The sequence below is a fragment of the Corvus hawaiiensis genome, chromosome 2 (assembly GCF_020740725.1).
Source record: "Corvus hawaiiensis isolate bCorHaw1 chromosome 2, bCorHaw1.pri.cur, whole genome shotgun sequence".
NCBI classification, from domain to species: Eukaryota; Metazoa; Chordata; class Aves; order Passeriformes; family Corvidae; genus Corvus; species Corvus hawaiiensis.
The window spans coordinates 5,382,723-5,410,483 of NC_063214.1; the positions used below are offsets into that span (position 1 = coordinate 5,382,723).

The following is a 27,761-nucleotide window of genomic DNA, read 5'->3' on the forward strand; positions in this document are numbered from 1 at the left end:
AATCAGAAATAAAAGCAGCCCTGCTATGCCTCCAAGCCTTTCCAGAGGCTGGTGGATCTCAGAAGGAGCAGTGTTCAGAAGTGGTAGCGTTCAGGCACTAGGAAAGACTAAAACCCACTGGGCTAGAGACTCTTTTGTATGCACAACAATGCTTTTCCAAGGGAGTTTAAGCACACACCTTGTTCCCGGCTGTGAGTCTCCAGCTAAATATTCCCCACACCCCGGACAACTGCATCCTAATCCTAACAGAGGCCCCAGGGCACTATTGTAATGCAAATAATTTTAAATAACAGCAATAATAAAACTCCACCAGCACTTGCACCAGCTCCCTAGCAATCCCAAACCAGCCATAGCAAGCTCCATATCAGCCAGGTTATATAAAGGAGCGTGAGCAATATGACTGGAGCTGTCAGGGAGGTGACCAATTAGCCCATGTAGCTGCCTCCTGCAGGCAGCAAATCTGCCTGTGGCGTGTGGGTGGCCACTGAGGCCGGGATGTGTTCAGGCACAGGGCTCCTGCACTGGCTCCCAGGGCTGCTCTGCCCAGTGCTTGGGATTGTGTTCAAGTGGTTGCCCCCAACCACCACGGGGAGGGGAGTCTGGGGACAGCGTGGGGGGTATTTTTTTGACAGCCATCTCTCCATGAGCAATGTGAAGGGGGCTGCTGAGTGCAGCAAGGGCTGGCAGCAGTGGCTGGAGCGTGTGGGAGAGCAGGAGGGCCTCCCTGGTGCTGATGTGGAGGTTGGAGTCAGCAGGCAGACTGGCACAGGAGCTATGGGTGCTGTGACCTGTGCTGCACACCCAGGCTGTCCCTGGGCTTTGCACAAGCACTGCTACCATGCCTTGGGCTCTTTGTTGGGCTGGCTGCACCTGGAGAAGGAAGGTCAGTGCAGCAGCTGACTGAGGTTAGAGGTGCTGCAAGAGCCACCTCCCAGGTATTCAGGAGTTCATGGCTGTCGGTGGAAGCATCCCTCTGTGGTACCTTTCCTTCCCTGGAGTCACAGACCCTGATCCTGTGCTCTTCAGACCCAGTCCTTCACACTGAGCTGATGAGTGTACAGAGGTAAGTGTTTTTATTTGGTAGCGTTGTTCTATTCTCCTTATCTCTGTTGCTTTTAGCAGTTACTCTGTCTTGCCTGTCAAGTATAAAGTAATAAGAAGTCATGCTCTGCTGTCTGGGTGCTTCCCATAGGAGTTTCTCTCCTTGAGAGAAATGGTTAGACTAAGAGAGATTAGCGTTCTAAAATTTTGCCCTTTGGCCACTGAAATCTGCTGCTACAGCTTTGGTCAGCCTTCTTCCACCTATCCAGTGGAGAGCAGCAGAAGGGAGCAGGCGGGCACAGACAATTATTAATAATCAGACTTCTCCTTCCTGCTTGCAGTTTGTTACAGCCCCACTTAAAAGAGCATGCAAATGGGCAGCGTGGGACGCACAGAACCATTATCCTGCACTAGGTGTGGTGTAGTGTCAGGGAATGATAGGAATTGCTCAGGGAAGGAACATATTGAGAGGGTTAAAGCAGGCTGATGTGTCCTTGGGCAAACCTTCCCGTCTCCAGGCAATAGCCAGTTCAAAGGCTTCCGGAGCAAATGGACGTGCCTAGACTCCCTGCTGGAACAGCTACACCCTGGCCCAGCTTCTGTGCATTTGTCCAGTGCCTTTGAGCCCATTTGTGTTTCAGAATGTGAAACTGGATTATTTCTGCAAGGTACTCAAAACCTGAGGTGTTTCTGCCACACGGTGCCCTCACAATACATAGGAGACGTAGGAGATGACTCCAGGCAGAGAAGGAGGAGCACAAGAGGGCAAGGGGACTGTAGTGGTCACCACCAGGCTGTGGTAGCCTTGTCACAGCAGCAGCCTGGGGCTTGTGAAGTATTCTGCAGTCCTCAGATATGCTGTAGTAGGGGTTTAGAGGAGAAGGGGGAGGCGGTGTTTCAGCTGTTTATGGGAAGTCTTCTCCAGTGTGAGGGACAACAAGGCAGAAAGCACTAGTGAGCTTGTCTGAAAATGCAACACGTGAGCTGTAGGAGTTGGCACTTCTCTGGTGAAAGAGATGAGACATAGGAGCAGAGGAGGTGTAGATTCCCTCTTATCTCAGACACCCAGGGGAGAATTTTTTGGCAACTGTGTGGATGTAAGCATTTATCCCTCCTGGGAAAGAATCAAGTGCTTTGGGGAGTGGATAGGAGAGAACTACAACATTAAGTTGCTTCTCCTTCCACCAGCACCCAACCCCACACCCTGAGGCCTCCCAGCAAAGGTAAGTAGGCTTCCTTTGTATTTCGTTGTACACAATTGAACGGGACCCTTTACGTCTGAAACCAGGTTGAGGTGTGAAGCTCATTTAGATAAATCACGAAGGAAGCATCTCATTTGGAGCAACCACATGGCAGGGCCGAGGCACTGGAGCAGTGTGGTGGCAGGTCCAGGCTGGATGTCTGAGAAGGCAGGGAGAGGTGTGAGCTGGGTGCTCCTTCTGGGATTCAGCTGACTCCCGCTCCCGGTGGGGCTGCTCTGACTCAGCCCCTGCTGCTCAGGCACAGCTTCATTTGAGGTCTTCGCTTGCCCCCAGGCTGGGGATTTCAGTCCTGGGACCTGCCTATCGTTGCCATCAGGAGCCATAAAGTATCGTGATGGGTAAAATGTATCTCAGGCATCTTCGCATTTAAATAGAGAAAACACATGGAGACACAAAATCTCTCCGTAGAGACCTGCTGTTACCCAGAGTCTGGGAACAAGGTGCCTTTGCACTAACCAAGTGTAATCCAGATGGGGAGGGCTGGGTCTGCTGGAGGCACTGGGGAGGAGGCTTTGAAGCCTCCTCTTTGACTGTGTCTCATCCCTAAGGGCAGTCCCACTTACTGAGCTTGGCTCTAGCATGGGCTGAGGTGTAGCTGTGCCTTTGGGGTAAGGTAAGAGAAGACTGTCAGCTGCTGGGGTGGTTGAGTGTGGTAGCCTGGGGTTGTCTGGGCACCCACAGAGCAGCAAAGACCTTGGGGCTCTTCAGTCCCCATGGTCCCTCTTTCCTAACATTATTTAATTCTTCCTAGGGGCTAAAGTCCCTCTGCTAAAATAGGTCAGCCTTGCAAGGAATGCAAGCACTCAAAATACACCTTTTATAACATCATTCCCAGAATTTTTGTTCTCTTATTTACCTTGGCCAAACAGTTCAGGCCCCAGATAGGTGCCACTCCATTCCCACATCTTTGCATCTCTCCCCCGGTCCTATTTTTTCTGTCTGGTGAAACAGCATTTTTGGGTCCCACCGGACCAGCACAACGTGTGGAGACCTCGTGGGTTCAGGTACAGCAGCTTTGTGCCTGGAAATCTGTCAACCCTGGTGAGGGTCCTGATGGGAGTTATGGAGACTGGGGGATGCCCAGGAGAGTTCCTGTGCTCCTTGCCAAATGCAGAGAGGAGTGGGCAGCCTCGCAGTTGTGGGGCTCCTGTCACACGCTGAAGCTAAAATGCCTGGAAGGACAACTTAGCTGTACCTTTTCTTTATCCTTTTTTTTTTTTTTTCCCTTTGCCACACTTCAAATAATTTGATGTTGAATATTTAAGATTGTTTTGTTGTCTTCAGTTCACCTCATCTGACCTCACGATCTTCAGGGTAATAGCAGATGATGAGGAGGAGGATAATACTCCGCGGTTTCACAGTGCCACTTCCTAAGACTCCACGAGCCCTTCAGCAACATTTTCTTGTTAAGGCCTGCAAGCTGTCTAAAGTAGGTTAATTTATTAGTCCTGCTCTGTGTATCGTGAGAAGTTGTGACCTCTTCAAGTGAGCTGGAAGGACTTGCGGGCTTGAACCGAGGGGCAGGAACGACCCTGTGTGCTCTCAGTACGTAGCGTGGCTCGCACAGCTCCGTGTCCCGAGGAAGGGCTCTTCCTGGAGCCATTGGCATGAGGGCATGTGGGAGGTGAGGCTAACTGGGGAGGAGGAAAGGTCCCTGAGGAGCGGAACAAAAAAGCTACGTGTATAACAGTAGATAACAAGCTCCCAGACTTTATCAACTGGAGATTTGTATCGACTGCTGCAAGAAGGATGGTGATGGAGCAGTAGTATATGGATTAGAGATGAGGATGGTAAGTGGGAGGCTGGGTGGGCTACCAGGGCTCATATACTGGGGGGGGGGCAAAATCCTCCATTCCTAAAATTAATGCCATCTTCCAGTTGCTGCCCTGGACACCCCTCCAGTGCAGCCCAGCTCGTGTTGGCTGCAACCCTTAGACCCGAAGAGCCCCATCTCTGTGTGGGGTAGAGAGGCAGGGATCAGGCAGGAGAGGATGCCCCAGGCTGCTGTCAGCCTGAAGGGAATGGCGAGGCTGTGGGAAGAGGGCAGGTCACTCATATTTCCTCTGGGATGCTGGAGGCAAGAGGTGCTGTGGATGGGAAGAGGAGCATAATGGATCCTCTGACAGAGCATGGAGACCTCAGTTTCTGCCCCAGCTGCCTGCAGTGATGCCTATGCAGAGGCTGCTGGAGGGGATGGGGGGGCTGCCAGCCATGTGGCTCTCTGGGGGGCTGTATACTTGTTTTTCTTCCCTGTGACATTACATAATGCGAGGTAGAAAATGTTTGCACGGTAGCTGTATCGGTCCTTGGGGCGAGGGGAGAAAGGAAGGAGGCGGCGGATAATTTGAGGCTCTTTATTAGACCAATAAATCATTTATAATGCACCAGCTTGCAGGCTGGGCTGTTATTGCTCATGTCAGCCACAGGATGCTACCTGGTGACTGGAGCAGGCAGAGCAGGAGCTGTCTCCCTGAAATCAGAGGGGCAGAGCCGAGCTGCACGGGGTGGGCATGGCAAGGGCTCACCATGCTGGGGCAGGGGGGAGAGGACAGCTTGTCCTTCACAGGCCCTGGGGACAAACTTGGCCTTGTGTGAAGCTTCTTGCAGCCAGAGTGAAGACAAAGCATCAGGAGCAAGTCATAACTGAGGGATCAAGTTGGCACCTGAGGGTGAATGGGTCACCTGCCCTCCCCGCATGACCGGCGAGCAGAGATAGCTGCAGATATAGGGGTGATACACCCCAATGCCCCTGAGCCTTGGCTGGTGGGGAGCAGAGGGCAAGACAGGTATTACTGGTGGCATTCCATCACAAAAGGGCATCCTGTGCCTCTTATCTTTGTGTTTTGGTGGAGCTTAGTGGAGCCTGAGGCTTGTCAGGCAAATATCTCTTGGATTTCTTGTGTGCTCTGGGTGCCAGCGAGGTTGCTGAGGAGGAATGTCACCCATCTAGGGAGGGTTGTGCTTGTCTAGGCATAAGCTTGTGGTTTGCCACATTTCATAGCTGTGTCTTGTTCAGATTGAAATCATCAAGTCCTGCAAAACTACACCTTTCAATTGCCTGCCTGCATTCCCAAGTGCTTCAGACTGCATCAGCTGGACTAATGTTTTGACAAATGATATCCATATTGATTTCCCTCCTCCTCCTCCTTTCCTCCTCTCCCTCCTTCCACAGCAAAGAAACCACTTTTGATAACTAATGTCTGGAGCTAGGCAAACACAGCTTAGGAGACAGATAAACTCTCCTTTCAGGTGAGTTCACACCAGAGTGGGCTCCCAGGTCATCTGAACATCCTTCCCTGTTAAGCAACCAAATGCTTCAGAAAGAGGGGCCACTGAATTGGCAGGGCATGTGCTCCTGCTGGTGTGCTGGGATTCAAACCCCCCCGAAAATGCTTCAAAGAAACCTAAAGGGGTTCCTAATGGGGAGCAGTAAATGTAAAAAATCCTTATAAATACCATTCCCTCTTATGAAATACACCTTTGGGGTGGGGCACGCCTGTTTCTGTGGGATCCGATTTAACTGTAAGCTCTTTAATATGTTCTTTGTGTCCTCGTGGACACAGTCTGATGGAAGCAGCAGCTAAAAGCAAATCACAGGGTGAGAAGGTGAGTCTTGCTGGTGAGAATTAGCAGTGTCAGGAGGGAAATATCACACACCTCAGCGACTGAATTATGCATTATGCTGCAAAATCCCTGATGTCAATACGCAAATGCTGTTCCTGTTGTTTTGCCTGTGATGATTGGCAGCAAAGGAATTCAAATCACATCCACACAGCAATTGTCCTCCTGTAACTAAGTCTCTCCTATTCAGGTGGGTATGCTTGTGCAGGCAAAATCCATGCAGCAGAGTGGGTGCTTCAGGAAGAGGCTTGAAAAAGGGTGGTGAAAACATTTTCATGCGTTTAACAATAGGAAAGGTTGTCAGGTTAGCCTGTGATGGATGTGGCACCTTCTCTTTTTTTCCCACAGGCGCTGAACTCTAGGTATTACCTCAGACCTTGGGAGGAATAGGAGAAGTCCATATCCAGGCACTGAAAGTGATTTCAGGCATGTGCCTCCACAGAAGGACTTTTCTCTCACCAAACAAGGTAGCCAGATGGGGAGCAGAGCCAAGCAAGATGTCATCCCCAATAAAAGCAGTAGTGGGGTCACCAGTGTCCCCTCTCCGTGTGGCTGGACTAAAAGCGTTGTGAAATTACGTGTAACAAATGGTAGGAAAATGATTATTTTAATGAACACGAGATTGTTAAAATTCTCTGCTATTAGATCTTGCTAAGTGTGAAGAAGAGCAGATAACAAATCTAGGAAACAGAATTTTATCTGCTTTTATTTGCTGCTTAAGTTGCTTTTGCCCCTGCTACCAGAAGACATAAATCAATTACTAATTGCGTTCCTAGTTTGAGGTGCTGTGAGCATTCACATGTTTAATCTGTCCCGGGTGCTTTTAGAAACAATTGCACTAAGGTGAGGATGTGAGTTGCACAGAATTTTCTTGCTCCTGTTAATATCTTACCTTTCACAGAATAAGGCTGTGTGAAAATCTGTGGGCTATTTTTTTCTGCTTGGCGACAAAATGAAAAATTTGGAACGAAGAAAAACGGATATCTGAGTTTTAAAATAACATTTTGTTTGCATTCTTTGGATGACTCTCTCTTTCAGAACATAACTTCATCTTGAACCACCACTTCAAGATGTTCAGGAAACAACTAAACAAATCTGAAAATATTTTACCAATAACCTGCTGCGTTAGAATAGTTGCTGCAAAATGGAATTTTATTGCCTCCCCCACCCTCTCCAAATGGAATAACCCATCTGCCTGAGGAATGTAGCCCTTCCCAGGTTATGAGCTCCTTGGAGAATTGTGTGTTAGAAAAGAAAACATGAATTTGATTAGATGGAGAGTGAGACCTCAGCCCCCTGTGGCACAACCACTGCCCTCCTCCCTGGCTCCAGGAGGGGACAGGGAGGCAGGGGCTCAGCAGGGAGCTGGGAGAAAATGTGGCAGGCTTTCTCTCTGGGGCTGGTGGGCCTGCCTGCTGTCATCCCTACGGGGCTGGCAGGACCCTCTGGCACTCCGATCTGCCTGGTGTCAGCCCTGCTCTCCATGGGGTGTGTGGCTGCTGGGAGGGGGCGTGAGCTGGCCCCTGGTGGGGGTCTGGGGTGTAGACAGTTGGGAAAGGGGGGAAAAGTGAGGGAAAGGAGGACTGTAGGTCTGAAGATTAAACCAAATTGAAAGGACAGGGAGAGTGGAAAAGGAATCTGGAAGTGCTGGAGGAGCCAAGCTAACAGAGGGCAGGAGAGGCTGCGTACCTTCTAGGAGAGATTGGATGTCTTTAGCACTGTCACACAGACAACTTAAAATGAGCCTTCTGTTGGGAAGAAAGAGTTAAAACAAGTTTGAGCCTTGCAAGGCTCACAATCTCAAACTGTAACTGGTGAAGACCGGCAGCCGAGGATTATAAAGATAAGAGCAGGGGAAACATGCAAGAAGGAGCTGGTGGAGGATCAGACCACAGTCAATGATGACTTCTTACAGGGCAAAAAAGTGGGGTGTAATCCCTGGTCCCAGGAGCATGGAAATCATCCCAACACCTTTGCTCGGGCAGAGATCATCATCAGTCTCCTTTCCCCTGAAGCTGTGAGTGCCAATCTTTGGGGTGATGCTGGAGATGGGAGAAACTCCTTGGTGCCTGCCTTTGCAGGGTTCAGCCCCCCGGCACTGGGCAGTAGGTCATTGTGGGCACTGCGTGCTCTGGGCACTCTTGTGGCGTGGGCACTGCCCAGCGGGGGCACTGCCCACAGTGCCAGCAGCTGCGACCCAGCAGCCTCCCCCATGCCCATGTGCTCCTCAGCTGCTCCAGGTCAGAGCTGTCTCCTCTCATTTCAGCTGCTTCACTGCACGCTGAGGAGCCAGGAAAAGATGGGGTAACCCACGTTCACCTACTGGTTTCCCACTTCGAATGCTCTCACCAGTCCTCAGCAGTCACTGCTTCTGCAAGTGCTCTGCCATGTCCCTGTCACCTGGCTGTCCTGGAGCTACCTGAGGGGTCCTGCTGGCCAGCAGGTCCTCCAGGTGAGCAGTGATGAGCTGAGGGCATACTTCAGGTCGGTGTTGTAAGCAGGAGCCCCAGACATGGTTGTTCCAGGGCAAGGAGACCACACTGGTTTCTTCCAAAAGTGTCGGTGTCGCAGGTGTGCCACTGTATCCTTATTTCTGGAACTGTACCCTTTTGCAAGGCAGTTTTTGACTCTGGCAGCAACCTGACCTCTCTGTAAAGATTTGTGCAAGGAGTCCTGTGGCTTAGATAGACCTGTGAAAACGATGGATTATGTTCATCCTGTCTATTTCAGGATCTGATTTCTGCTGTTAAAAGCTAAGGGAGTGTGGATGTTCACATGGCTCAGCAAGAGACTCATCAGGCTTTTCTCACAATCTGGACTGACTTTCGTGCACCTTTCAGACACAACATCAAAGACTCCATTATGGAAAGCTTGGAAGATGGCTCTCAGCAGAGGCAAATCTGCAGGTCTCCCACAGTTGCAGTAAGGTGGAATTGCTTGGCATTTCCCCAGGATCTGATAAGTTTGTGACTTTGGTAGCACCTGCAAAGTAAAGCCAAGCCAGAGTCAGGCCTGTGCTCACAGGCAGAGGAAGAAACAAGCAGAGCTGGGGTTTAGGCAGTTCAAGGATGGAGAAGGGATGAGTGGAATAAGCTGCTCTCTGCTGCAGGCTGCCATGCTCACACAGGTTCTTCCATCCCCAAACTGCTGGGTGCTTGGCCCCCTTGTTTTCTCACCAGGAGAGACAAACCCAAAGGGAGTGAGGCTTGCAAAATGTGGGCTGCTGTTAACAGTGGAGACTTGTGGGATCTGCTGAGTCCAGGCAAGGAAGAGGGCAGGCAGTCTGGAAAGAAGGTGCCTCCTCCCTACATCATTCACCAGGAATAGCGTGGGATCTGTGCTCCAGCCCTGCAGCTTTCAAGCAAGCTTAGGACAGCAGGCATTTACCCCTCTGTTGTCTACTACGTCCTACTGCAGATAGAATATGTCAAAATTGTGGGGCAGTCCCAAGGATTTCTGACTCCATTGCTTCTTGACAGGAGCACTGTCACTCCAGTGACAGCCACATTGCATCCAGAAATGTGTGTCGCGTGGGTGGGTCAGGGTCATGGGAAATGCTGGAAGGGGCAAGGTGGATGTGTTTGGGAACAGCTGGAAAGACCAGAACTGTGGACATGGCTGGGATGCTTTGATCCAGGCCCTTAGTGGAACAGCCCTCGGGGACCATCACACAAAATAGCCCAGAACACAGATGCCTATCAAGAGTCTTTTCTAGCAGTCCCTTTATGGAAAGGCCAAAACCATAAAACACTTCTCGGTGACTGTGATCTTGCAGCAAGGATTTGCTCTACACCACTTCCCTTTTGCAGTGTGCTTTTTTTGTCTTCACAAAAGGCTTCCTTGGCAAAAGGGAGCTGCCAGCTGGCCAGATCTGGCCAAGGGGCTAACAAAAGTATTCAGCTCTACACAGTTAACGCCAGCAAAATTGTCTATTCAAAGAAAAGTCATAGTTTTGACACTGTTTTTTTCATCAGGGTTTATTACTCCAGGACCACTGCCAATATCATTTTTTTTTAGCTAAAAAAATAAAAATAATAAAAATCCTGGCATGTTGAGGCCATACACTTAGAAAGCATCCCTCATCCTGGCTGATACCACTTCTGATTCCCATCTATGCTCTTTTTGATCCAAGTGGTCAATGCCTTTGCAATGCCACTTTCTTTCAGCCCAGAAGTGGAGAGAAATGGTAACTTACCCCATTTCATTGAATTCTTATTTTTAAATGTTAAAAACAATTTAATTCCTGATGGCTGTAATAACTCCCTGCCTCCCTGCCTCCTTCCCTTTTTAAACCACCTCAAAACCTTGGGGATGGAACTGGCTGACAGGATTCCTTTAATTATCCTCGCTCCCAACACTCATCTCTTCCATGGTGCCTTCAAGGGACACCACTGTGAAAGGTTCTATACACACACAAGCACTACATCCAAATCGAAGCAGAGAACAAAAACAAAATGTCAGCAAAGCCACCCTTAAAGAAATTAATAACAAATACAAGCAGGCACATTCCATCCGCTCCATTAGTCAGTAGTGCTCAGATACCATGGTGATGAGCTTCCCTATAAATATTTCCACAGCAGCAAAACTGCCTTAAAGGGGCCACACAGCCTCTCCCATGCACGTGCAGAGCCCTTCTCCCGAGGCACCGCTGTCCTCTCCAGACTGCGTGGCTGGCACCTGAGCCACGTGCCTGAGGAGGAAGCCAGCACCATCTGCTTTGCTTTCTCCTGTTGCGAGCACCGGGAGCTGCGCAGCCCTGGCGTCAGGCCCGTCACTCTGCCATTCAACACCAGCGTACTGCTGGGGAGGAGCGTGGTCTCCACTTTGCTGGTGAGCAGCTGCTCAAAGCCAAGGAGGCAGGCGGGCATAGCATCCCTTATCTGCACATCCTCAGCATCTCCCAACCTGAGGCCTCACCCAGCACAGCCACAGACACTGACTTGAAGCGTGGAGCCAGACATGTGCTTGTTTATCCTCCCAGAGGCAAATGTTTGTGGGGCAGAACAACACCTGATCAGGTTGTTGAGCATCTGGGAGCTCCTGTTGACAGATCCTCCAGAACAAAAAGGAGCCAGGCAAGAGGGGCAGGGAGGGGAGGGGAAAGAAACACATGCTCAGATGTTTAGGTTGCTGCAGCCAACTTCTGCCCACGCTGCAGGAGAGCTTTGAGCTTCTTGCCCTTGATGTAACCACCACCAGAAGTTTGTTTTCACAAAGCCTTCTTGTATTGAAAGCTACAACTCACACCTCAGTACCTCATCTGAGGAGAAATGAGTAACCCTGTTATTAAGCTGTGGGCAGCATCACCTGGAGGGTGATTCTTCACACACCTGCCACTCTTCAGAAATAGATGGGAAACTTTGTACTGCAAAATAATTTTCAAAGGACAGCAGCTCCAGTGGAATATGAGGCATAAAAACAGAGAGAAATGATCATGTGAAGAAAAGCTGACCTAGCCCTGATGCAGAAGACCCAAAGCGTGGTGGCTCTTAGTGCCTGTACAAACAAGGTAGAAACCACTTGGAGCTGCTGACTTACACACAATCCCAGCAGAAAGACTAAGAGAAGGAAGAAAAAAGAAAAGAAATATCTTTCCTATAACTTAATGAATCCCTTGCAGCAAAGGGAAGGGGTGGGAACATAAGTTGATTTGGCTTGTGCCCTCCTTGATCCCCCTCCCACAGCAGCTGTAACCAGTCACAAGGTAGGATAGAGAAGGGCAAGGTAAAGGTTGTGTATAAATGCCTTGCTGGGGTTTCTGGTGTGGTCCTGCAAGAGCACTTGGGGGTGAGCACTGAATTCTTTTGGTAAAAACATGACATTAACTGGTTGGACTGGCTGCAGGGTGGGAGGAGTTGAAGAAACCTGCAGTCCTAACCAAGAAGCTGCTGCTCACTCTCTCCATTGCTGCAGGCAAGTCTTCTCTCTCCCCTCTTTTCTCCCCCACTGCATCTTGCACTCTTCCTGGCTTTCTAGCCTGGTGTTTGTACAGTAGTTCCCAAGCACTGGGATGTATTTTGTTTCCCCTAACTGCACTTTTTAAATGATACCTGGAGGTCCTCAATAAGCAGTGGCTGAGTGTGAAAGCAGTATGGAAACAGTGCCAGGTGCTGGGGTGTGTTGTTGAGTTGCTTGTCTGCCCTATTTACACAGAGACTAATCAGCTCTCCATGGAATTTCGTTTGATCCTTTGGCCTGTCTCAAGGGAAACACAACACTAACTGACAAAATATGTATATTTTGGCTTTCAAAAACTATTACACTTTGCAAATATCACCCAGACATTGAGCTTTGTGGTTGCCAAGGAAACATCATGGGAGATAACCTGATCGCAGCTGTGAACTGCATCCTTTCCTTTCCTGGTGTGAAACCCGCACTTTCAGAAATGCCCGCTCTTGTCTTGGGGTATTTCATCTTTAGAAAGCAGAGGCTTGAAAAATAAGGTTATTTGCAGTCCAGAAGGCATTTCCTTCTGAAATGGAGCTCTCTGGAGGGCTTGCTCCTTGGGCTCAAAGCACGTGTGGGGTAATGGCTCAGCAGCAGAGGGGTTTGTTGCACTCCGATAATATCGGTGTCTGCTGGTACAGCCACAACCCTGTTCAGATAATGTGGCATAGAGTCAATGGGAGGTTGCACAGTGCCAGCCTGGGGTTTGAAAAACTCGGCCTCCCTGGAGCTATCAGAGAATTGCAGGCTGGAGTCAGTGCTGGAGATCCAGGTAAGATGGATGGAGTCTCCTGTCTATGACCTGGCATAAAAAGGGCTGTGCTGAGCTGTCCCAGAGGCTGTCAGGCACCGAGTGCCTCTTGCAGGGAGGGAACCTTGAGCTGTTCTCATCAGAAACGTTACTGTTCTCCCCTGATACATGGTGCTGTGTGCTGTCAGGTGGAGGTGGGATGTCAGGGAATCTACTCCGATTTTCCCTCTGTGCCAGGCAGGGCCAAGCCAGTCGGGAAGGCAGAACCACATCCCGCCTTGTAAGTGATGATAGCCCCAAGCATCTCTGCCTGTTCCTCCATCCCCTGAAGAGGGTGCAGCACCCCTAGACACAGATGGTGGTGAGCTCTGGGTTGGGGCTGGGGGGGACACAGGCCATGGGTGTGCCACGTGTGCCAGCAGCAGCTCTGGTGAGGGAGAAGAGGGGTTGGGCACGTGGCCCCAGGGAAGCCTGATGTGTGCCTTCCCTTTCTGGTGTGGCAGAATGGCACTTTAAAGATGTGAGATGCAGCTCTTTTTCCTGACACTCAAAGAGCCAGTTGACAAGCTGCTGTCAGGGAAATGTTGTCTAACTCCCTTTCCCCCAACAATTTCCCTGGTAAAACTGCAGTGCGGTGGAATCAAATGGTGACAGAAACCAGTGGGGGAATAGCTGTGTTTTCTTTCTTTCTTTCTACTTTTTTTTTCCTAGTGTGCATCTGTATTGGGAGCCATGTGCACATCGGTAAATCTCGCCGGTTCAAAGAAATGTTTTTAATGTTCAAACTTTAGTTCTTCCCCCTCTGCTAAAGGAACAACAAAGCCTTGAAGATGCTCCCAGCTTGCATGGGATTAAAAAGACATGGTGGCTGAAATGGAAAATAGCATCTCATGGTTTTTTTTTGGGTTACATGTGCAGAAAGCCCCTCTGCTGTTCTGTTAGCTGGTGCTGTGAAAAGTCCTCTCTGATGAGGAAAGGTAAACTGCAGGTGGAGGAGGGAGAAGAGGGCTCTGGTTATAAAACTACCTCTCAGGCAGACAGCTCGTGCCCTGGGTCATGCCAAAATAACTGTGGGCAAACCTGGGAGTGGGACTGACAGTGCTGGAGAGCTGCTGTGCACTTGGGCACAAGAGTGAAGCCTGGCCCTTGATGTTGTAATTACCACTGACACCTCCTGTTTGCCCCAGGCATTTTCCTTAGGTGGTTGACTGTGGTTCATTGGTGGTTTCTCTCCTCACTCCCATAAACAGGGGTAGATTTCCTGGGAGCACAGGGTGAGGGAAGGAGCAAGAAGGCTGCAGCTTCTCACCGGCTTTGTGCAGTGCAGCTGGTGCTTCTCATCACCTGCTGCTGGATTCGACGTGTGGCTGCAGGGCTCCTGCTGTCATGCACTCTTTTGCCTCTCTAAGGAAAGTCTCCATGATTTGATTTTGTTAGAAACTTTTACTCTAAGAGCCCGTCTTTGCCATCCTAACTCTTGTCAGGCTTCAATAAGGGTTTTCAGAAGCGGCTTTCCCTACTTTGAGGTCTTTAGTCTAAGCTCAGCCTGCTCGTGTCCCCCAGAGCTGTAACCATGACAGGCTGCTCAGTCCTCTCTTAGTATTCAAAGCAGGGTGTTTTACTCTTAGGATGGATGTAATTTGTTTTAAGGCAAATCCTTGGGGTTTCATTTTGCTTTCCAAAGTGTAACAGCTGCTTGGGCTACATTTGCTCGAGAGCTGAAAACCCTGCAAGGGTTTGTCCATGAGTTCTGGCTTGGGTCATTAGGATTAATCTAAGCAATTGCCTCGCCCTTTGCTTCAAAGCGCTTAGGCCCGTTTCACTCCATGATGAATTTGGCCCCAGAATTTAAGTATCTACTTCTTTTGTACTTCCCATCCTCAAAAAAACCCTAAAACAATCAGATATCTTTTGGTAAAAGGGCACCATAGTTTCTGCACAGAGCAAATAAGGCAGAGGGATGTGAAACTCATGAAATGCTGATTTTTGCCTTTTTTTTGTTGTTGTTGTCTTAAATAAGCTACATCAAATTCCTTATCACCCAGTCCTTAGGAACTGCCTTAGCACAGTGGAAGAATTGATTGCATAAATGCCAGCTGTAACTCTCTTATTTTTGGTAACAAGGCATTACTAAAGGCAGAAAGGCAGATTAATTCAGTGCCACGCTCCAATGAGACCAGTGTCCTTTTGTCTGGGACTGGCTTTGGAGCCCTCTGCTACCTGGTTTTTGCTTTCAGCCGTGTATGCGGGGACTGTAGTAGTGGTTCAAAACACACATCTGTTATTGCAGCAAGAAGTCTTGAAGGGTGTGCACATATAGGTTAATTGTCAAGGGAAACCGACTTCAAGTACCATCAGACTGTTTTCCAATGTAATCGTGACATCTAAGAGGATGATCTTTGAGAGATCAGAGAGTGGAAATTATTCTCTTGCTTTGCACATCTGAGTGCAGTTTGGCTACAGTCAAATTAGCTGTTTCAGCCTACACTGTCAGTTTGCTCTTATCTCCCTTTCCTCTTGTTGTATTATTAATAATAATGAAAAAAAGTTAAAGACAGCAGTAAAGACCTATCTGCATGGGGCAGGGCTGGAGCCAGCGACTGCCTCTGAGTAATTGTGGATGGTGACCGGCGTTTGAGTGCCCCTCAAAGGGACGTGCCGGCCCTGGGGATGGCAAGCAGCTCTTTGCCACGCTGCCTGCGGGTGTTTGAAAGGCAGGACTGCTGGATTGGAGCTCTCTCGTTTGCTTCATCTTCCCTCCCTCTCTCCCCTTGCACAGCTGCATTTAGTAATGAAGCTGGCAGCATTAGAAAGTCACTAGAAGTAACCCAGCTGCCTCCGTGGGTTCACGGGGAGAAGGACTTTGTAGCTGCTCTCAGTCAGTCCATTAATTGCACATAATAAGGCATTTAGTGACAGAAGGATGGTTGATGAGCCTTAGCTGAAATAACAAGGGCCTGCCAAGAGCTGTGTTTCTTTGTCAGGGAGGGTTGTGGAGGGTCCTAGCGCTGAAGTGTAGAGTTGGAGTCGTGCAGGGATAAGAGCAGTGGGAACCTGCTGCTCCCTGATCTGGAGGGCACACAGCTGGCCCGGCACTGAGCAAGGAAGCACATCCATGCTGAAGGACTAGCGGGGCTGATCCACTCTGGGGACAGCGGGTCCCTGCGTCTCCAGCAGTGTCTGCCTGAGGAGAGCCACGGGGAGCTGCCCCACTGCCAGAGGGGCACCTGGTGGCTGCTGGCTGCACCACCCAGAACCTGATGAGAGATGAGCTGTTCAAAAAGGGCTGGATGTGGGACCTCCATCCCTGTGAGAAAGAGCAGGGCAGGTCACATGGAAAAACCAGTGTGGACTGGGAAACTTGGCCTTTCCAGTTACCAAGCTGGTCCTCTTGGTTTTGATGGGAAAATGAGTAATGAGTTGAGGTGGGTGCTGGCCCCAGCTGTCTGACAGATTCTTTGTGGGCTGCCATGGGCCCAGAGAAGAGGAGGACAATGACATGGCAAGGGGATGCACAGGCAGCTGTCTCTGCAGGGAGGGGTGTCCATGTGATGCAGACAGGTTTGCGTGGGGCAGCTCACTCCCTCATTAATAAAGAGGCTGTTCCCACAGCACCAAGCATTTCACCAGCATCAGCCCCTGGCATTGTGGGGCTCCCTACACCTCATTCCCGGCTCAGTTCTGTGGGGAAGCAGGTCCAAGAGCTGCCACATCAGAGCTATGCAGATCCTGTCCATCTTGGTAGGGAAACAGATAGCGACAGCATCCATGCTGGGAGAGCCTGGCCTGTGGAGGTAACGAGGAGCCCAGGGTGATCCCTCACAGCTGGAGAGCAGGCTGTGCATGTCTGTGCACACAGGCCGCTGCTGCAGCGCCTGCCTGGCCCGCAGTGAGGGTCACCCAGCAAGGGAAGGGTTGTATCTCCCCAAAATAGCCAGCCACACTTGCAGTGGGCACATGCAGGTGGTCCCTGGAGCCCACAGCTGGAGCATCTGCCTCGGTTTTGCTCTGTGCAGCCGCCTGGCTGGTTGGCACTTCCCTCACCTGGGAGAAGGGCTGTGCTAGCCGTTGGCAGGAGGTGTTCCTTTGTCTGAATGAGCACTTGGGAATGTCAACATTTCTCCAGGCTAGTTCACTGTTCTCCTTACCTATTTATTTTAATGTCTCAGCCCTGTGCAGCACGACTTCTTCTAGAGGGTCTGCATGTTTCACAAAGGGATGTAAATATTACCCCTGCATGGAGAAACAGAGGTACAGCACAAATGGTTGGTTCGAGCACAGGTTTTCCAGCCCTGAACTCTCACTCCATCATGCAAGGTCCAGAAGGAGCAGGAGGCAGCTCTGGCACAGAAACCTGCTTGCCTCCAGGAGGGCAGGCAGCTGCATAGCTGTGTGAAGGAAGAGAGGGAACAACAGTTTTCGGGGTCAGATTATAGAGGTGAATTTTGGCTCATATGAAAGGTCTTAGGAAATGTGGAGAATTGGCAGCTCTGCTGGCTGTGAGACCTCTGTGGATCTTTCATGCACTCCTTTACCATGGTCGAAGGGGACATTACCTGTCCCTCTGCTCAGATGGGAGCACTCTGGCTGGACTGAGGGAGCTGTCCCACGAGCTGAGTGATGCCATCCGCTCTGAGCAGTGGGTGTTAGTGCTGCCACCTTCATTACTACTGTTAATTAACACCCTGTCATGACTTGGCAACATTCTCACCTGCCCTGCACCTCAGGACGTCTGGACAAGGTCTGGCTACCTTCCTCCCCAGGGCATTCCTGACAGCAAGCCCAGGGCTTGGAGGCAGACATCTCCTTGGTGACACAATATCAAAGCACATGGTTAAACAGCTGCTCCTGCCTGCGCTTTCTCCAGTGCTGTCTTTGTCCTCTCCCGTGTCCTTCCAAGGAGAGAGGCAAGGACCTGGCACAGCTGGCTTGTCCCACTGTTGGCAGCAAGCCTTGTGCTGATGTTTTGGGCAGCCCTGCTTTGCTGGTGCACCTTATTTGTTGTCCAGCTGAAGTGGAGAGGACATGGGCTGATGTCAGATCCTAATCACCTACCTACAGCTTCTATTCTTTGCTCTACTCCCCTCCATCTGTGAGGAGAGCTGGAAAGCTCTCCATCAACTCTTTCTCTCTCCCTAAAGGCCCCAGCCTCCTTCTTCTACTCACCTAGTCTAGACAGCCTTGCTTTTACAGAGGTTTTGAGCTTTTGCCTTCAGCTTTTCAAAACCTGGAGACCTGAGGTGTACACTGCTCATAAGAGTGTGAAACTCTGTGGCCAGAACTCATGACTTTCATTTGCTTTTCAACAGGGAAACACGTCTGCAAACCCTCACATCAGAAGTCCTGGATAGATCATAACAGATCTTTGGTAGGATGCAGGGAAGTGGAATGTATTTATTCACAGAAAATTGCAACTTCAGCTGCAAATTATTTTGATTTCTACCAAAACAAAGTGTTACAGTTGGTATGGAGGGCTATTTTTTTTTTTTTTTGCTTTATTTTTTTCCTTTTTTTGAAGTTTGGGTGAAAGAGGGAGATTTGTCACACTTGTGCAGGCTAGATTTGGAGGGAAAGGTCCTGATCCTGCTTCCAAAAGGGGAAAAAAAAGAAGCACCAGGGCTGGCTTCGCCTGTTGTCTCACTTGACCTCCTTGACATCCTGCCTCATCCAGATGCAGCATGTGTAGAGAGACAGTTGTGTTGTAGACATGTGGTTGGAGGCTTTGGCTCAGGAGGCAGCAATCCAGGTGAGTTCCTGGGCATGTACTGCCCTCCTGGCTTTCCCACCTCTGCTGAGTAGAGGAAGAACTCCCCCAAACACAGCAGTGGCTGAGTGAAGCTCTTGATCTCCAAGCTTTGACCACACACCTGCCGAAAGGGAGACCAGGCATGACTCTGAGTCACAACCACATGTGGATTATGAAGAAAACAAAGCAGCATCCTGCCTTGGAAATCTTTCCAAAAGGGCTCGCTCAGCCATTCCTGCCCCCAGCAGCAGAGGCTGCTGAGCTTGGCTGCCTCTGGGCATGCACAAGCACCCTCCTGGCTCTCCCCCAGCTCCTGCATGCCCAGGAGACAGGGATGAGAGCAGTGCTCCTGGGCTGCCACAGCTGTGCGCAGCATCCTTGACCCCGGTATGCTGGGGCAGCGTGCTCTGCTGAGCTGCTCTAAAGTCTGTTTTGGGCAGGCTTCCCTATTTCAGCTCAGTTCACACTCTGGAAATTCAGATCCTGGTAGCTGTGCCTGGAGCTGAGAGGTTCTTGGTGGGAGGCCCTTGCCGTAGGACAGGTCCATTATGGAGAGCTAGCTCATGGGCAGGGATCGCTGGAGCGAACTACTCTAGGAAACAGCCTTAATTCAATAATCAGCTCTTACCTCCCAATCAATGCCAGACCTCTGCCCCCTCCCAGCCCTGTTGCTGGAAATGCCATTATTCTGGAAGGCAACACTGACTCTGAGAGCTCTGGTTTCAGCCAAGGGGCATGGAAGAGCCAGTGAGCCTCTGGGCTTGTGGTGTCCACACAGTCCTGGTGGCACCAAGCTGCTCCTCTGGGCAGGTCTGGGGGTGCCTCCACTAACACCAGTCAGACACTGCTGACTGAGGCCTTCCTCTCAGCTGCTTATTGTACTGCCAGACCCCAAGCATTGCAGCTGAATATTTCAATGCCAAGTGTCTGCCCCAGGCTGATTTATCTTTTTTCCTTTAAACAGAAGCTTCAGCAATAATTGGATCTGTTGTTTCTTAGAGTGAGACTAAGGAAAAATATGTTCATAAAAAAGTCTTTCTATGCTGGAGAAATGCAACGCCTCTGGCCTCAGTGGACACCTGCAGTCTGCACTCTGCTTACTTCCCACACAGATTCATGAAGTGATGCCCAGTTGGCCACCTCTGCTCCACGTGCTGTTCCTCATGTTCTGGATACTGGGGTCTCCTTTGGAGGGGTACAGAGCTGTGTGAGAACATCAAGGTAACAAAACTCACTACTTCTGCATTTTGTACTACCAGGACTAATGGGTATCTCTGTGTCTTGGTCTCACTCCTCTTTCCCTCTGCTCCACAGGGCTGCAGTGAAAAATCAACTCCTTTTAACATGTGACATGAACCCTGGCGCTGTAAGCATGACCTCAGGAGAAGAGCCTGGGAAGAGAGCTGTCACTGGGGAGACTGCTGGGCAGCACACAGATGGCAAGGGACACAGCCTCACTCTGAAGAGCAAGGCTAAACCCATGCAAGATCATACCTGTTCTTGTCAGGCAGTCCCATCCAGCCCAGCACTAAGTCAGGTAGGAAACCAGCAGGGAAAAGCATGCTAAAGAACCTGAATCTTTTTTTCTACCTCCAGTTTCAGCTGTTTTTCTTGTAGTGAGTGAGAGGAATTCAAGCTATTTGTTCCTGGCTGTCAGACCTTAGCTTCTAGGCTGTTGCCTCTTATTTGTTTTTAGTTGCCTGGCTCCTCGCAGTGATCTATTTCTTCCTGTGTATTCCACCCTATGGGCAATGATTTCCCCTTTGTCACCAAAATATTGCATTAGTATTCATCTGTTTTTTCTGCACTGAGTTTGTTTAAAAAACCAAGAAACAAGAAAACCAGCAGACTGAAAGGAGTTTCATCCCATCCTCCTTTCAATGCTGCCTGCTACCAGCTCCTTTCTAGTCAGGTTGCTACTCATCTTCCAGTGCTTGCACTAATCCTCAGCTTTGTTGGCTTAACTGTTAATTTTCCACTAGCAGGCATTTTCTGTGGAGTCCAGACAGATGAGAGCTGCTGCCATGCCTTTGTCTAGGGATGTATTTCACCAGTGCCATCTGTGTAAGAACATGACTTACCTGTTGTAAAACCCACCTTGCCTCTGCGTTTTATTTACCTTTGCCTTCCATCTAGCCCTTCCCTCCTCAGGAGGTATGCAAGGCTTATGTCTTGCCTGTGTGCTCACATCTGTGTATCCATCATATGCTGTTCTTCAGTCTTCTAGTCCCACATTTCTTCTTACTCCCCTGCTTTCTAGATCCTTGAGAAACCCCTGCTACCAGCCCTTTGCTTTACTCTGGTGTCTCCCTCTGAGCTTGGATTTGGAGTTTGTCTCACTGCCTCCTTCACCCCGTTAAAGCACATCAATCTTTTGTTTGAAATGTCCATATCCAAGTCCTCCTCCCTATCAACCTTTGTACCTTTCCTCTTTCATTCCTGATCCTCCTCCTCACTAAGAGCTCGACCTGCTGTCTCTGTCCTTTAAGGTCAACTCTCAATTCTCCTTTTGGCAAACAAAATAATTTGAGTCCTTTATGTGCCTGCTGGGAAGCTTTGGGGGTTTTCCCCCTGGAGCACTGAGATAATTTGGCTCCTTTCTACATCCTCTTCTTCCAGCAACACCTTCAGAGTGTCGTTACCACACTGGAGGCAGTGAGCTGGGATTCATGTTACCAGCACGGATCACAGGTGTCTACGACTTGCTTCCTCATTATTCCCAGTGGAATGCCCATTACCTCTTGCCACAGCTTTATGCTGTTAGTTCATGTGCTGTCATGAGCTCCAAAACCCCTTCCAGAGCCTCTCCTTTCCAGTTATAGCACCCTGGGAGCCCGCTTGGAATTTCTTATTCCAGGAACAACTTTTTGTAGTAAAATGCCGTTTAAGCAGCCTTTGCTCACTGAACTGTAGAGAACTGCTTTGCATGGCTGCCCTGTGCTCCTCATTATTCATCACTTTGAATCTCTTTGTCATTTATGCACTGTAACAGCACTGAGATTTGCATCTGCTTCCCAGCGATGAAAATGCTGGAAAGTGTCAGGCCTCAAGCAGCTCCCCAAAGAACCCTGCTTGAAACACTCCCATCTGTAGATGATTCACCACTGACAATTACTTGTTGAGATCTGTCAGCCAGCTCTTAATGTAGTTAACGTGTGGTTTATTGATATTATATACTGCTGATTTTTTAATCAGAGTGTTGTACAGTCGAATGTCAAATGCCTTACAACAGTCCTCCCTAAAGCTGACTTGGAGCCAGCCTTGGAGTCAAGTGGTAGGTGTGATATGTGTCAAATAATTGTGTCATCTCATCAGGGAAGGCCCACAAAACTAGCTGAGCCAGTTGTTAAATATATTCCCATCCTCTGCCCTTGCTTACCACCGTGAAACTCTTGGGAATTTCGTTCCAGTCTCTCCGAGCTTATTGCTGTCTCACTGTGTGCCCCCACATCCTTTGGAGCAGGAGTTTTGCTGCATCCTTCTTCCACACAGCATTAGTGTGGGCCTCTCCTCGGTCAGGGAGTGTACCTGATGCTCAGCACTGGGCAGCCCCCAAGGAAAACGGGATGTGTGACCTGTGGTCCTCAATAACCTCATTCTCCAAAGGCAGTTGAAGGTGTAATTATTCATCTAATCCCCTGCTCCTTCTGGTGTGCACAGGCTAGAAACCCGGGCTCTGCGGAAGCAGAGAGGATGCTGAAGAGGACTCAGTCTTGCAGGAGGTGTTCACTCATGCCAGAGCCAAACCTGAGACTGGTGGGCCCAACCAAACATTTCCCCTCTGAAAAGACCAGTGATGCCATGTGCTTCCACAGCCCTTGGTGGAGACTGGAGAGACCATGTTCTGGGGGCTCTGGAGGTGCAGAAGGGGGCAGGGGACAGGTGATGCTCTATCCCCTCTCTGCACTGCTGTTGTAACTCCAATGCACTTGGTTTGAGTCAGCTGGTAATCACATGCGGTGATAAATAGTAAGAGACAGGAGTTCGTTGCAAACAAATGAGCCTCAACTAACCTCATTTCTTCTTTTGACAGGATAACAAGCTTAGAGGATAAATTCTCCCCTGCCAGAATTTGTTTCTCTGCTGCCAGCCACCTCAGCATTTAGCAAAACCCCATTCTTTGCTCACTTCCAGGCTGCTTAAAGCAAAGGCGGGTACAGACCACCCTCCTCAAGTTTTGGATTCAGTCCCACAATCTTTTTTCATGCAGGCTGCTGTACTTGTTCCCAATCCTCCCACCTCTGGAGGTGCTCGAGCCTCCCCAGCGCCTGCAGCCGGCAGGAACACTCTGGGGCAGGACGGCAGAGCTCACATTGACCTGAGACCCCGTGGCAGAACTGCTGCCTGCTGGTGTGGGAACAACCAGCTGTGTCCATCAGCAGCAAGGAGGGTTCTTCTCAGGAGCCCTTGCAAGGTGTCTGAAGAGGCTGTTCAGGGCAGCTCAGCAACATTGATAAGTAAGTTGGCAAGAACTTGCGATTTTCCTGTATTTTTCAGATGTTGCTTGGTTTTGAGACACTGCTGGTGTTGGACAGTTTGGAAGTGCCTTTCCTACGCCTCTGGAAGCCATGCAGGCTCTCAGTTGTGTGCCATGCTTTTTGTTAAAGGAGCTTTCTCTCAGCAGCACTTCAGAGCCTCCCAAGAGTCCAGAAATATATAAAGTACTTAGGAAAAGAGGCCAGATTTGCAGAAATCTGGGAATACCACTCAGAGGCAGAGGAGTTTGGGGTGCTCTGGTTATCCAGCAACTCTAAAAAACCCAGCTGTGACATGCAGAGCAGGAGGTACACCAGTGAAATGCTCCAGTAACGTGCTTTTTAGCAGCATCCTGAAAGGACTTTCTCTTCCAGGCTTTGAGTGCTGGGCATGGTACTCATCTCTGGTGGCCCTTTTCACAGCACTTTTGTTGCAAATAAGACTCTTATGTCCTCTTAGGCAAAGGTACTGGGTGAGAGGGTGCATTTAAATAATTAAAAAGTGCTTTTCTCCATTCGTGGTCATTGCGTCACATCCTTGCTGAGCACAGTTCTGTGTGCAGTACTAAATGGAGCCCTTTGCCAATTTCTCCCAATTGGTCAGGCCTTGAAGAGTGAAATCAGCAGCATTCAAAATGAAGCAAAACTCTGCCAGCATTAGGCTTTGTAACAAAGTGAAATTTGCCCATGGTTAATTTTGAGGATTTGTTAAGGTGCACAACCTGGGCCCCAATCCAAGCGGTGCTGGCAGGATAAAAATCCTCCCCATGCCACCAGGGCATACATTTCAGGGGCACCATTTGCAACGGGGTGGTCCCTCTGTGTAAGGAAAACAGCTGCCCATTTCAACACAGGCTGACCTGCTGCCTGCTCAGGGACTTGCATGGCCTGTCTGTCTTTCTCCAGAAGTGCTGAGCATGTACAATTCCCACTGACTTCTTTGTGGGCAAGCCGTGGATTTGACAGGTTAGATCCACAGTTTGGGGGATTTTTATCACGTCTGGTGACATCTGAAAAATGGCAGATTAAAATACAGCTCAACCTTAACCCTGCCTGCAGATTAGCATTTTAACCAAGTTCCCACCGTGCTGGATGAACTGCATCAGAGTGCCTTTCCTTATGAGAAACTACTGCTTGAGTGCAACTGTGATGCAAGAGTAGATCAATCTGCCCCTTTAGATTGCAGCTGCTCTGAAGTTTTGGACCTGTCCTGAATACAGAATTCAAAACAAAGCCTGAGAGCCTGAAACCTGTGTTGACTGAGAATAAGGTTTGTGCAAACCCCTGCCAAGTGATAAGGCAGCTCCCCCTGGCTCTGAGAACGGAGCTTTCCTCCCCAGCCATGCTCAGGTGTGTGGGGAAGCTGGAGCTCCTGTGAAAACACCTAGTCCTGCAGCTCTGGGTTAAGTGGAGGCTCTTGCAAACTGCAGACTGGGTGTCTTTCACCTGTGGCTTACCAGGGAGGCAAATCAACAATTCGCTTAAGAAAAGATCTTTACAATTCACATCAATTATCAAATATGTAACAAATAGGTGCTTGAAAGGTGCCTTGGTTTTGCATATCTCGGCTTGAATTCTGGCTCCACAGACATTATATGGTTTTCCCAGAGCTGCTTCCTGCTGTGTGTTTGCCTCGGGCTTAGATTGGTCACTGGGGCTTCAGATTGCAAAAATCAGATCAGATGTGGCTATCTCTGTTTTCTACAAAGGGACAAACTTTGCCCTTTGCAGTGCCTGCAGAGCGGTGAGTAATGAGTGTTTGCGGGAATATCGGTGAGCTGGGCTAATAACCTGCCCGACCTTGCTGGGGAGAATCCCTTCTGCCCTTGTGAGACAGAAGTGAGTCTCCCTCTGTAGCTGGGAGTCACCTGCCTTCAGGGCATTTCACAGCAGAGGGCCCAGGGAGATGGTGTTGGGTGGGGGAGGCTCTCCCTGCCTGCCTCGGTGCCCTCTGAGCGTGCAGAATTGCAGGCTCTGGTGGGCTTGCTAGCTGCTCACATACAGCTCTGAGTGTGTGCATGAACAGTCCACAGCCATGCAAAACTTTACCTTAAAACAGAGAAATTTCCCTGTACAGCTGGGAAAACGCTCTGTTCTGTTGCAACACTACCCAAGCTACCTGCTTTCAAACATTCTCCTCGTTGGTGCCTGTCTCGACGCTCCTTCTGCTCCCTTTTCCTGCTGAATGCTGCCCCTCTCCTGGCTTTGGTGAGCCTCTTGTCATCCCTGCAAGCAGGAAACTTGAGGCCCTCAGCTTTTGGGGACAGACTCTCCACCATGGGGTGAGCTTCTACAGCACCTTTCTGTTCACAGGGTGGGTACATTAGCGCACCTTCAGAGCCTCTTGGGAGGTTTCTGTGGAAGGAAAGGGTTTGCACCTGGAGCCTGGGTTCTCATTTTGGACTGCTCAAGGTCTTCTTGCTGGTGGAGAAGGTAGGAACTGGTTTCAGAGACTAACCCTGGGATTTAACTTTAGGATTCCCTTCAGGTACCTGGCTTTGCCTGCCCAGGCCAGTGTCACACTGCACCAGCAGCTACAGCAAGATCCGTGGCAACAGAGCCGGAGACCTCTCTTGTAGAGTCCCAGATACTGGGCTATTGAGAAGAAGTTAATGAGATAATCAGAGCTGACACAAGAACAAAATATTGCCCTCCAATAATCTTCCCCTTGTCATTTTCCTGCACGTCTCTGTGCATTTTGTGGTTTTCTGCCATCACGCACGGCTCATGCACAGCAGCCCTGATAGCTGAGTGCACATCTTCTGGTGTGGTTTGTCCTCCTCCATTCTTCTTGCTCAGCCCTCCTTCATTGCATCTGATTGACTCTGGGGCCATTGATTTTAAATAAGGTCTTGGGGGAAGGTCTGAGGGTTTTGCTCTGGTTTTGTGCAGCAGGCTTTGAGTTCTGGGTGGGAGCCACTGAGCACTGCTGCTATATTAAATGATGGTCAGTGACAGGAATGCAGTCATCGCTTAATACCCCAAATTGCTGCTTTTAGGTGGGCAGGGTTTGGCTTCTGGCCAGATCTCTGTGCTCCTGGCAGAATGATTCATTACCTTGTTCTGGCAAATGTATTTTCATCTGCTAGTTTAAATTTGATTTCTAGTACTCTGTGTGGTTCTCACAGCTGAGGAATTTCCTGCCCTTTATCCGCCTGTTTTCTTCCAATCTAGCCTAAAATCAATACACTTAAATAAATAAAGCCATTGGGCTTGCAAGTACCTCCTGCTGTGTCAGCGGCAGAAGTAAAGCTGGGTGACCAAAGATTAGTTAAGCCATTTTCTTCTTCTTTAAGTAAATTTGCTGTTGTTGAGGTGTGCTAGACCTCAGCAGGGAGCGCTTGCCAGCCAGCAGATCCAGCAGCATGCCTTGGCATTCCATCAGTGGCAGCTGCCTCTGTGGGTAAGAGCCCCTCTCCTGGTCTGTGGCCACCCCTACCCATTAGGGCTTGGGTTGAGCATGGTTTCCTGGCATTTTTTAATGCTTTGGGATGGGGATGTTCTGCCACTGAGTTCAAGAGGATGGGGGCCACAGGGTGTAGCCCTGTCCTTTTAAAGCACTTCCCAGGTGTGGATTTCCCTTCTGCTTTTCCCTGGCAGTTGTGATTGTCAGGTCTGCTTCCCCTGAGAGGGTTATACACTGCGTGGCAGAGGCTCCTTCCCACAGCTCCTGCTTGCCCTGCAGAGGGGGATGCTGGCAGGAGCATCCCACACTAGGATTCATGCATTCAGTTCTTCTGGGGCCAGGGAAAAAAGGAAGGGTGGCGTGAAATGAGGTCTTCTCTTTCTTCCCTAATGCCAGGAGTTACCCCCAAAGCACTGAGTTCAAGGAGCAAAGAACAGATTTAGGATTTCTAGACCGAGCCTTAGAGTTTCTGAAGCCCTGCCCTTGTGCGTGGGGAGTGGACAAAAGCAGGTTTTGTTGGTGAGCAATTAAGTGTATTCCCTGTCCCGGACTGAGTTCGCTGCTGTATGCTGGGCAGAGAAAACCTTAGTGCAGAGGAAAACACATCCTCTCCTGCCTTCCTGGGCGTGCCCTCAGTTCCCCACAGAGCCCCCTGCTCCTCACAGAGCCCAGTAACTCAGCCTTGCATTCATATGAAGAACAGCAATTGCGCTCTTGGGCCTCAGTCTGGTGCCAGCTTCCAAATTACAGGGTAAGCCCTGCTTCAAAGGTCTCCCCTTGTCTCAGAGCAATCGTTCAGAGATGTCTCTGTGCAGCAGCTGCAAGAATGGAAGGAAACTGCTTTTTTAACATTCTCTGAACATGCTGGGGGTTTGGGTGTTGGTGGGTTTTTTGAAAGGAAAATTATTTTAAACGAAATTGAAAGTTGTGACAAACATCAAACTTTTGTATTACTAGAATCATAGAGTAGTTTGGGTTGGAAAGGACCTTTAAAGGTCATCTACTCCAACCCCCCTGCCATCAGCAGGGACAGCTTCAACTTGATCAGGTTTCTCAGAGCCCTGTCCAACGTGACCATGGATGTTTCCAGGGATAAGGCATCTAGCTCTTTGGGCAACCTGTTCCTGTGTTTCACTACCCTCTTGTAAAAGCTTTCTTCCTTTTATCCAACCTAAATTGACACTCCTTCAGTTTAAAACCCCTTGTCCTATCACTACAGGCCCTGCTAAATTTTGTCCCCATCTTTCTTGGAGGTTCCCTTTAAGTGCTGACAGGCTGCAATAAGGTCTCTCCAGAGCCTTCTCTTCTCCAGGCTGAACCATCCAGGTTCTCCAGGAGAGGTGCTCCAGCACTCTGATCATCTTTGTGACCTCCTCTGGACTCACTCCAACAGGTCCCTGTCCATCTTGTGTTGGGGACCCCAGAGCTGCATGCAGGACTTCAGGTGGGATCTCATGAGAGCAAAGGGGCAGAATCCCCTCCCTCAACCCCCTGCCCACACTGCTCTGCATGT

General features: G+C 49.7%; 1 long non-coding RNA gene across 1 annotated transcript; it reads left to right on the forward strand.

Moving 5' to 3' along the window:
- The first annotated feature begins 2,138 nt into the window (after nucleotides 1–2,138).
- On the forward strand, nucleotides 2,139–23,275 carry LOC125321742. The gene is made up of 4 exons (XR_007201665.1): nucleotides 2,139–2,264; nucleotides 19,480–19,588; nucleotides 19,682–19,904; nucleotides 22,401–23,275. It is a non-coding gene; the product is annotated as an uncharacterized LOC125321742 (long non-coding RNA).
- The last annotated feature ends 4,486 nt before the right edge of the window (nucleotides 23,276–27,761 follow it).